Source organism: Dasypus novemcinctus, chromosome 6 (genome assembly GCF_030445035.2).
Source record: "Dasypus novemcinctus isolate mDasNov1 chromosome 6, mDasNov1.1.hap2, whole genome shotgun sequence".
In the NCBI taxonomy this organism is placed as follows: domain Eukaryota; kingdom Metazoa; phylum Chordata; class Mammalia; order Cingulata; family Dasypodidae; genus Dasypus; species Dasypus novemcinctus.
Genome location: NC_080678.1, coordinates 30,785,095 through 30,796,635, shown reverse-complemented (window position 1 = coordinate 30,796,635; position 11,541 = coordinate 30,785,095). Strand labels below are relative to the sequence as shown.

At 36.9% G+C, this 11,541-nt stretch overlaps 1 pseudogene; it reads right to left on the bottom strand.

Moving 5' to 3' along the window:
- Positions 1–5,476: 5,476 nt before the first annotated feature.
- Positions 5,477–7,357, bottom strand: LOC101438204 (elongation factor 1-alpha 1 pseudogene; annotated as a pseudogene).
- Between the last annotated feature and the right edge of the window lie 4,184 nt (positions 7,358–11,541).

Genomic DNA, 11,541 nt, shown 5'->3' with positions numbered 1-11,541 from the left:
TTGTGCATTTAATTTTATATAAATAAACAAAGGGATTGCCAAAATGATTACAGAGTTTATACCACAAGTAGCAATGTTACAGTTGCTCCCTATTCTCACCAATATTTTTGTTGATACCACAGTGCCTTGATTATTATAGCCTCATAGTAAATATGACATCAGGTTTCATGAGTTCCTCAAATTTGTTCTTCTCTAAGGTTGTTTTACTTATTTTAGGTCCTTTGCTTTTCCATATATTGGAAATCATCTTGAATCAACTGGTCAGTTTCTCCAAAAATCCTGCTAAGATTTTGAGTGAGTTTATATAGCATTTAAAGATAAATTTTTGAAGAACTGGCATTCTAAATATATATGGGATCTCTCAATCCATACATATGATATACCTCTCCAATTATTTAAATGTATTCCTATATATTTTATAGTTAAAATTGTATACAACATATTAAATAAAATTTTTATATTTACTATTATATGTTACTCTATATAGCTATATTTTATTTGCTAAAATTTATTAAATTTTTTTGTGCCTGTATTCATGAAGGATATTGGTCTGTAATTTTCTTATTCATTATGTCTTAGCAAATTTGGGTATTATGTTTTTTGGACCTCATAAAATAAGTTGAAAAGTATTTCCTTTTTATCTGTTTTGTGATACTGTTTATGCATGATTTGTATTACTTCTTTAAATATTTACAAAGATTCATTATTGAAGACTTCTGGGTCTGAAATTTTCTTTATTGAAATATTTTCATTCACACTAAATGTATAAAATAGTTTAGGAAAAATTAGATTTTCTATTTCTTCTTGTGTCAGCTTTGGTTAGGTGCATGTTTCATACAATTTGTATAAAGCCTTTAAGACACTGCATTTATTCACCTAAATTATTCATAAAATTCACAATTTAATGTCCATAAAATCTGTAAATTTTACTTTTTCCCTCTTGATATTGATCATTTATAATCTATTTCTCTCCATTTCTCTTTCTTCCCTCCTATTTATCTTGTTACATGTTTATACATTTTATAAATGTTTTCAAATAATGTTTTAAATAAATTCCTTTTTTCTATGTTAAAATATACTTTCTTTTTCCATTGTTCAAGTTCCATTCTTGCATTTATTATTTTCTTCCATCTATTAATTTGGCTGTCTTTTCCTAGTTACTTGGTTTGGAAAATTATATTAATATTCAACTTTTTTTTTCTAATATGAGCAATCAAAACAATGTATTTCTAAGCATGTCTTTAGTTGTATCCCATCAATTTTTATATGATTCATGTATAGTTTCAATCAGTCCCTCATATTTTTTAATTGCCCTCATGATTTCTTCTTTGACCTACAGTTTATTTAGACATATGTTACTTATTTGCCAGATATTTGGGGTTTTCCTAAATAATTTATATTCAATAGTTACTTATGGAATTCCTAGTTGTGGTTCTTTGTATATCCTGTTTGGTTTTTGCTGAGTTTCTTGAAAATCTAAGTTTAAGCTTTTCAACAAATTTGGGAGACTTCTTGATATTAAATCTTCAGTGTTTTCTTTTCTTGCTTCTCTCCTCTGGTAGTCCTATTACACATCTGCTAAAACAATAGCTATTTTTCTCACAGGATACTGAGACCTTGTTCATGATTTTTTTCTTTTCTTTTACATATTTTGTTACCTGTGGTGGAGAGCAGCTGAAATTTTGATCACATTTTTCAGTTTTGCAACTGTTACTTTCTTTGAAGCATTCCCCATTAATGGCTTGTGAAATTCAGGGTACGGTCATGGATATGAGAGGGGCTCATATGTAAATTTTGCCCCCCTCAACAACAACTCTCTCCTTTTCAGAAATTTCCCCTCAATTTCCAGCTGATATGCCTACTTCAATCTCTTTTTTCCACATATCAACCAATAAGCCTGAGGTTTTCTGCATGGGTTTTTGCAGCCCTGCACCATAGTACTGGGGAGCACTCCAAGAACAAAATCTGCAAAACAGCGATTTTAATTCAAAGGTCAAATGAAATGACCTCTATGTTTTGCCAGCTTTTTGTGATTTTCTAGAGTCCTCAAACAATTTTTTTAAAAAATTTAATCCAAATACTTTTAAAATTTTAATTTAGGGATGCAGATGTGGCTTAAGCAATTGAGTTCCCACCTGCCACATGGGCGGTCCCTGGTTTGGTTCCCAGTGCCTCCTAAAGAAGGCAGTGAGCTGGTGTAACTGGCAGGTGCAGCAAGCCGGCACAACAAGATAATGCAACAAGAGACACAAGAAGAAAAACATAATGAGAGACATAAGAAAGCAGGGAATGGAGGTTCCTGGTGCTTCCTAAAGAAGAGGAACAGGACAACGAGCTGATGGTGACAGGCAGGCATGGCAAGCTGACTCAACAAGATGACACAACAAGAGACACAAGAAGAAAAACACAACGAGAGACATAACAAAGCAGGGAATGGAGGTGGCTCAAGTGATTAGGCACCTCCCTCCCACATCAGAGGTCCTAGGTTCCCTTCCTAGTGCCTCCTAAAGAAGCAAGGAAGATGAACAGACACAGTAAGTATAAATAGTGAGGGGGTGGGGAGAAATAATAAATTTTTAAAAAATCCTTAAAAAATTAATTTAACTTTACTTCAAAAGGAGCTTTAGATTACATAAATGTTATATAGAATATAGGGATTTCCCATATGTCCTCCCTCTCCCCCCCCCCCCACATTTCCCCCTTTCTCACGTTAACAACTTTCATTAATGTGGTACATTGCTTACAATTGATGAACACATATTGAAGCATTGCGACTAACCATGGTCTATAGTTTATATTATATTAGTTTGAACTTTGCTTCCAAAATTTTATAGGTTTTTACAAAATGTATAATGGCCTATATTCATCATTGCAATGTCATGCAGGACAATTCATATGTCCCCCAAATGTTCCATGTTACACCTATTCTTTCCTCTCCCTCCCCTCAGAACCTCTGGTGGCCACTGCCTTTATATTAATCTTACAAATTCTTCCATTGCTAAAATAATAATATCTACTTTAGTCCATAGTTTCATTCTCCCCTTATGTTTGTTCATTCCTCAATCTTGAGGATTTGGGGATGGTGATGACCCCTCTGTTTCTGATTGAGAGGGGCATTATATCCCATGGACAGATGGGTGGAACTGTCTTGCTTGCCATTGTAGATACTCTCTGCCTCAAACAATATTTTTACAAGTTTTCCAGAGTTTATAATTTTTATATAAGAGGAAGGGGGTTATAGAAAAAGGTACTGTGTTATAACTGGAATTGGAATCAAATCCTTGTTGATTTCTACTGTTTTTAAGGATGTCTCTCAGTTTTTCATCCACTGAAGTTCCTCTCTCTTGAAACTTTATGCTTTTAAATACAATTTCTAGCATTTCTAGTGATTTAGAGTAAGAAAGGCTATAGCTTATGCTTAGTTCTTCAGAGTAAATAAAACGTTCCAAAGGTAAGCATCAAATGGCTCTACTCAGAGGCATTTGCCCCTAATTATACTTAACTAATTTCTTGTAATGAGTTCTGTTTACTTTATCAGCACTTCTTTTTCCTACTGCTGGAAAAATTTTCCTATCCTTTTATTATGATTTTAGGGTTCTCTCATCCAGCTTCTACAGAATGGTTTTCTTTAGGATTTTGAGAGAAGCAATAGTTTTACTTGTATTTCTAGGATGTAGGAGTGACTGATATTATTGTGCCTTCATGAATTATTCCTCAAGACTCAGTGCCAGCTGAACCTGCATGTAGATAATAAGCTGAAAAACAAGACAGAAGGTTTAGGTTCCCAGAAAACAGGTGGCACTTTGGGAATGTGGAGCCTAGCCTCTTTTGTGCAGATTAGAGTCTGGCTTGCACTTTTCCATCAGCCTTAGCTACCCTATTCACCCTAAGTAAATCTGGGCTCAACCCCAACTACCTCCAACTCTGCAAAATGGAAAGTACCTCAGGTTGCTGAAAACAATTACAATAGCACCCACTGAGGAAAAGACCAGACTCTTCAAAACTCCCCATCTCACTGACTTGGAGCTAAATTGATTAAGGACTACAGTCCTTTCCCCTTCCTTGTTATTTAAAATAATGTATCATGTGACCACTGAGTAAAAGTTCAGCTTTTAGACTAGGAGGAAAATTCTTAAGTCAGCTGAGATCTTAACTGAAATTAATTTGAATTCTAGCAGAGTTCTCCTTGACAGGAGATATTACAGGGTGAGGAAGATCCAAAGGTGCAAAGGGAATTGGTAAGGCCCAAATTCCTTTCCAAGTTCTTCAAGAAATCACTAGGAGGGATAAATTATAGTAACATTATCTACTTAGGTTTTGTTTGGGATTCACATGCATTCAGGTACCAAAAAATGGACTAAATTCTGTCATCTGCTTCTTTTCAAATTGAAGTGCAAATTGATGTCCTTCAGAATCCTTTGCGTTAACTATAACGTGAGCCTCTATGATTTGAGACTATGTACAGAATAGGATGTCACTGCTGATATTTTCTGTTTTCTAAGTGAAAGAAATTCAGAGATGGTTTGGAGACAATAGGAAGTAGACTTAATCACACTTACCTACATGGTTTATGGTATCATTTAACATTATGGTTATATAATTTATTTTATTATTTGTTATGTATTTTGAAAGCCAGCTGAAAGTGCACAGACATGAATATGTATGTGGGCATATAACTTAGATCCATGAGTTACATGTTTGTACACATCAGACTTCCCATTTATGAGTTAATTCATGCAAATTTACTAAATATTTAATAAGTGCAGGGCATAGGAGGTAACTTGGGCAAGGCTAAATTTGGTTAGAAGACATAGTCAGTTATGATAGTGGGAAATGTAATAGGTGCCAGAGTTTCTCATTCAAATTTTGTCATATGTTTACTTTTTTTTTCCTCATTAAACTTTGTTTTAATGGGTCTCAAAATTCCATGACAGATTTTTGGTCTTTTTTTTTCCATTTAAAAAGTATTGATTTTAACATCTAATAAAGTGTGGTAGAAGATGGACTGTGATTAACAGTACAAATATGAGCATTCTGTCATGAACTATAACAAATGTACAATACTAATGCATGGTGTTAATAATAGGGGATGTATGGAAAAAATATACCAAGTGTATGCTGTGGATCATCACTACTGGTAATAGTCTGATCATGTTCTTTCATAACCTGTAACAAATGTTCCCCAACAATGTAAGGTTTTGGTGGACAGGCATATGGGGATTCTACACGTTATGCATGATTGGTTTATAAGCTCACAACTTCTCTAATAAAATTGAAAAAAACTAATAACTTAAAATTGCCACACAAAAACAAATGGTCCAAAAAACATTCCTTTCCTTCTGAAGGTTTTACAATGCCTTGTTATCATTAACCAGTCTTTTGCTATTACACTTAAATGGCCAATTGAGACAAACAGTTTTGAGACCATTCTTCTACCACTGATTGAGACCAGGGCGGCAAGTGTTATGGATAATACTCATTTAGCCTTCTGAGCTTTCTGGGCAGACTTGGTGACCTTGTCAGTTCTAGCAGCCTTCTCGTCCACTGCCTTGATGACACCCACAGCAACTGTCTGCCTAATGCTACAAACAGCAAAAGCCAGAGGAAGACAGTCAGAGCAGCTGTGAACACACATGGGCTTGCCAGGAACCACATCAACAATGGCAGCATCACCAGATTTCAGGAATTTGGGGCCAGTTTCCAGCTTCTCACCAGAATGGCAGTGTTCTCCTTCAGCTTAGCAAACTTGCAAGCAGTGTGAACTGTGTGACAATCCAGCACAGGTACCAGGCCAGCACTGATTTCGCCTTGATGGTCTGTGATAAACACCTGGGCAGTGCTCCCATTGATGGCTCATTTTTTTTTTTATCCCCGCCTTGCGGCTCTTTTTTTGCTTGTGTCTGCTTTCTGTGTCCATTTGCTGTGCATTCTTCTATGTCTGTATTTATTTTTTATTTATTTATTCCCCCCCGCAACCCAGCGGCTTGCTTGCTGTCTGTTCTCTGTGTCCATTTACTGCGTGATCCTCTGCGTTTTTTTCTTGTCTCCCTTTTTGTTGCATCACCTTGCTGAGTAAGCTCTCCGCAGCCCTTGCGGGCCAGTGGCACTCCGCGGTGCTTGCAGGTCGGGTGGCATTCCGTGGCACTCAGGCCAGCGGCAGTTCGCAGCATGTGGGTGAGCCTGCCTTCATAAGGAGGGCCCGGGACATGAACCCAGGGCCTCCCATATGGTAGACGGGAGCCCAGCTGATTGAGCCACAGCCGCTTCCCTTGGTGGCTCACTTTTGCTGTCACCAGCCACTTTGCCACAATGAACATCTTCCACAGAAACATTCTTGACATTGAAGCCCATGCTGTCCTCAGAGTGAGCATTTGGGAGCCCCCCACATTTTTTAATGTAACATTTATGTAATCGAAGTATCTTTGGGGGAAAAAAAAAGGCTTCATGATGCATTTCAAAAGAATTTACTTCAGTTGAAATGTTGACTGGAACAAAGGTGACCATCGTGCCCTGTTTGAGAACACCAGTTGCCACATGGCCCACGGGGCAGTAGCAGTACCACCATTTCTGTAGATATCCTGAAGAGCAAAGCAAAAGGGTTTGTCAGCTGAATGAGTAGGTGGCAGGGTGCAATCCAGAGCTTCAAGTCTCATAGTACCATTGGCATTGCTGTCTTCATGGGAGACTTTCAATCTCTTGAACCAAGGCATGGTAGCACTTGGCTCCAGCATGTTGTCACCATTCTAACCAGAAATTGGCACAAATGCTACTGTGTCAGGTTTGTAGCCAATTTTCGTAATGGAGGTACTGACTTCCTTGGCGATTTCCTCATATTTTTTTTGGATGTAGGGTGTTTCAGTAGAATCCATTTTGTTAACACCAACAATTAGTTGTTTCACACCCAGTGTGTAAGCCAGAAGGGCATGCTCACAATTCTGCCCGTGCTTGGAGGTACCAGCTTCAAACTCACCAACAACAGCAGCAGCTATCAGCACAGCAGTCACCCTGATATGTGCCACAACCATGTTTTTAATAAAGCCTCTGTGTCCTGGGGCATCAGTGATGTCACATAGTACTTGCTGGTCTCAAATTTCCACAGGGCGATATCACACTCGTGTTCAGCTTTCAGTTCCTCTAAGACCCAGGCATACTTAAAGGATCCCTTTCCCATCTCAGCAGCCTCCTTCTCAAAATTTCCAGTGGTTCTTTTGTCAATTTCACCACATTTGTAGATCAGGTGGCCATTAGTGGTAGACTTCCTGAATCTATCCAATGTTGACATATCTTTTCCTTTTCCATTTTGGCTTAAGATATAACAATGGTTTTCACAGCTCCTGTGTTCTGACAGCAAATCCATTGCAAAAATGCTATCGGTTTACTTTGCCCGCTGTTTAATTTTGACAAAACTTACTTCCTTTGATTATGTTATGGTTCCTTTGAAAGAACATTTTGTAAATTTATGCTTATGGTAGTGGTGGTGAATTTGGAATAGTGAAGTGACCCATTATATTTTTTTAACATTTTGATTTTGAGTTGTCTTTGGGCATCCAGACACAGATGTCAGGTGGATATACTGTTTTGGATTTAGAGGACAGATCAGGGCTAGATACTCATATTTAGAAGTGTCTGCATATATAAGGCAGCAGAAGCCATGGTATTGATATACCTTCCTAAGGAGAGGTTTAAAAGGAAGGTGAGACAAATGATATAACTCCAATTTCAATAGAGAAAAATTATTTCCATGGAGTTTATTTTTATATATTCAGTACATTGTGCAGCCAAAAATAGAGCCAATTTCTTCTTCTCTTAATCCAGTAATTTTTTAATTAAACCATGATGTCTTTCTTTTCCAATAATGTTTGTTGAGTGCCTACCATGTGCCCAACCTGTGAAAAATACAAGAATAAGGGAGTAGTCCTTGATCTTCCAGCAAACTGGGAAGGATCTTTTCTTTTTTAAATATATTTTTAAAATTTATTTTCAAAAGGTACATAGATAACACAAAATATTACATTAAAAAATATAGGAGATTCCCATATGCTTCACTCCTCACACCTCCCACTTTTCCCACATCAACAACTTCTTTCATTAGTGTGGTACATTCATTGCATTTGATGAGTACATTTTGGAGCACTGCTACACAGCATGGATTATAGTTTACATTGTAGTTTACACTCTCTCCCAGTCCATTCAGTGGATTATGCCAGGATATAGGATATCCTTCATCTGTTCTACAATATCATTCAGGACATCTCCAAGTCCCAAAAATGTCCCCATTTTATACTTCTTTATCCCTCAGCAACTCCAGTGGCCACTGTCTCCACATCAATGATATAATTTCTTCCACTGCTATAATCACAGTAATTCTATAGCAGAATACCAGTAAATCCACTCTAATCCACATTTTATTCCTCAATCCTGAGGACTTTGGAATGGTGATGCCCACTCTACCTCTTAATTGAGAGGGGACTTCGATCCCACATGGCTGATGAATGGGACTCTCCTGCTTGCAGTAGTAGACTCTCTTGGTTCCTTGGTGTGGTGGTTGTCCATGGGAGTGTTCTTACTAACGAGCCTGGAATTGGTCTCTTCATCTCCATTTCTCCAACTTCTCTCTTTTAGAACTTTCAATGTGCTATGTGTGAATCATTAGAGATTTCCAATAATTTTCCTCACTACCCTTTGGTCATTTTCAAATCATGGTCTACATATCCCAGCCAGAACAATCTTCTGAAGATGTCCAATGGTTTCCTTTTGCCAGCACATAAAATCAAACTTTACAGCACAACATTCTAGTTTCCCTTGGTTTGGCCTAACCATACTTTCTAGTTTTATTTTGTTGTTCTTCCCAGGAATCAGCTTTTATGCCAGCCAGCCTGATCCTTTTACCATTCTCCTATTCATATTCTAATGCTGTATAATAAAATACTCCACATTTAGTGGTGCAAGCAACAATTGTTTTTTATAATCCATCATGGTCTTTGGGGTTGGCTGGACTAAGCTGACATTTCTTGTTTTGGTTTCTCACCCAGTTGAAGTCAGATGGTGACTAGGGTTGAACCACTTTCAAGGCCTCTTTATTCACATGTCTGGTACCCAAGCCAGGAAGACACAAAGAGCTGGGGATGAATCAGCTGGCATTCCTCAGGCATCTCCTTCTTTCTCTATGTGGTCTCTCTATGTGATTCCTCCAGCAAGGGAGCTTCAGAGTAGCTGGATATCTTACATGGTTGTTCAGTGCTCCAAAGGTACATGTCCAATAAAAGAGAGAGCCAGTCAAAGGCTGTAGTACTTTTTATGACCTAGCCTTAGAAGTCATGCAACTTCACTTTACCACATTCTATTTGTTAGAAGCTAATCATAAATGACAGACCATATTCTGGGGAGTGGAACTAGACTCCAACTCTTGATTGGAGAAGTATAAAATAAAATTTTGCATGTGTTTTAAACCCATTCTAACGCAAAAAAATATTTTTGAACATTCAAGATTCTGCATTAATAGAGATACTATTTCCCAGGATCACCCATTTATCCAATATTCTAAGTCCTATTCATTTTAACACTACAGTTAATTATCACTTCCTATGGGAAGCCTTCACTTAATATGGCAGGTACTGGTGATGTCAGAACCACTTTCTTCAATATTTTATACATCATGCAATGGTAGGTATGATTTTGCCTGTGTATGTCTTGCCTCCTTAACGAGAAAGAAAGTGAGGCCTTAAAAGATACTTGAATACTGATTCATTGATGAACTCTGGATAATAGAAGGTCATTTATTATGTCAATAACAGAAACAAAATTTATTCCATAAATGATAAACTATATATATATATATATATATATATATATATATATATATTGCATTTTTTCTTCTTTGCTAAGATTTTTTTTATTTGAGAAGTTGAAGTAATCTATGTTTCCTAATTACCTTACTGGATGGGGCTATAGGTAGAGGTTATAGGGCTTAAGGTTCAAGAAGCTCGACGTCTAATTTTAAAACTCTTGACAGAGCAACTCCTGTCTACTCTGAGTTTCAATTCTACATGCTTCATAAAATGCAAATAAGGTCTTCTGGGCAAGCACCTAAAGGAGATCAAATTAATTGCCCCCAAACTGCAGTGTAATTTGTACCATGACATCCCTTTGGAATCCAGCAAATATTGGAGTCTGTTACAGAGTTTCCCATCTTTTTACATGGTACTTGTGTGGCTATAGCTTAGAGAAGTCTCTCATCTTGGCAAATATTCATTAAAATAAAAGGTCTCTCAGAGTCCCTGGAGGAAACCTTTATCAAGAAACCAATTAGTTAAGGTCCAACCCTTGGCTCTCTCTGTTTAGAATTTTAAAACTACTACCTTATTTCCTGTTTTATTTTCTTAACCTGTAATTAGTTACTGCCCAGGATGAATTCCCAGATCACAGGAATCATTTATCTACAACATTAGGTCACTTTGAAAGAAAGACCAAATCTGTATAGAAAGAATAATGAGTGATTAAAGAACCTCAGGACAGAACATTCCAACTCTAAGAGACAGGTCTCTGGTTTGAGGAAAAATCCACGACTTCAAGCCAAATATCTACAGAACTCTTCCATTGTGGTTCAGTTGAGAACAATAGGTGCTCCTAAAAGAAGTATCACTGCCAAGGCTAGATACCAGGGGATGGGGATTTGTCAGCTCTTGGCTTTGAGTCTGAAATTAGTACAACTCTCTCCCTTTCAAAAAGACAGAAAGACACAGTCACATCTAGGATTATGACAGATAGGACTGGTCTTTGCTAAGTAGTGAATTTATTTTAAACTTGATTTCTGAATCTTTGCCTCTTTTATTACTCATTGCCCACCATATACTCAGGCCAGGTCATTGACATACATGATTTCATTTAATGACTATTCAGCATTAAGTATTGTTTTTCCCATATTTTAAAGAAGAAAAACCTGATATTCAGAGAGTTAGTAATTTTTTGAAGAATACAGTTTAACAGTGTTACATATCTGATTTAAACTTATGATCTGTTGCGTCCAAAATATATAAATATATATAAAACAAAAATAATCTGAAAGCAGAATTTCAGAGAAATCAGACTGGTTGTTTTTGTTTGTTTGTTTTTGTTTTTAGAGTTTGTCTTTCCAATGCCTAATATAGCAGCTTGCTTAGGAGATTTAATAGCTATTTATTGAATGATGTTTATTCCTGTGAGATGTGGCAGAGGGGAGGGCACAAGGAAGTCTTTGTGAAGGGAAACAAAACTGAAAGTTGAGATTCATCTTAAAGCATGGTAAGAGTTTAGACACACATATATTGGGAACTGAGTGTCAGAAAAGGATTTCCTGATAGATGCTCCAGCATGAAAAAGGCATAGAAATGGAAATCTCAGAGTGTTTTTGAAGAATATTGACGAGTTAAATCTAAGTAATTTGAAGGATGAACAAAAGATTCAATGAGCAATAAACCCTGGAAGATGCAACATCTGACATCAACTGATTTGTTAATAGGTAGAGAGAGAAATGTTTTGTTTTCAGGACAATTTTACTCCAAC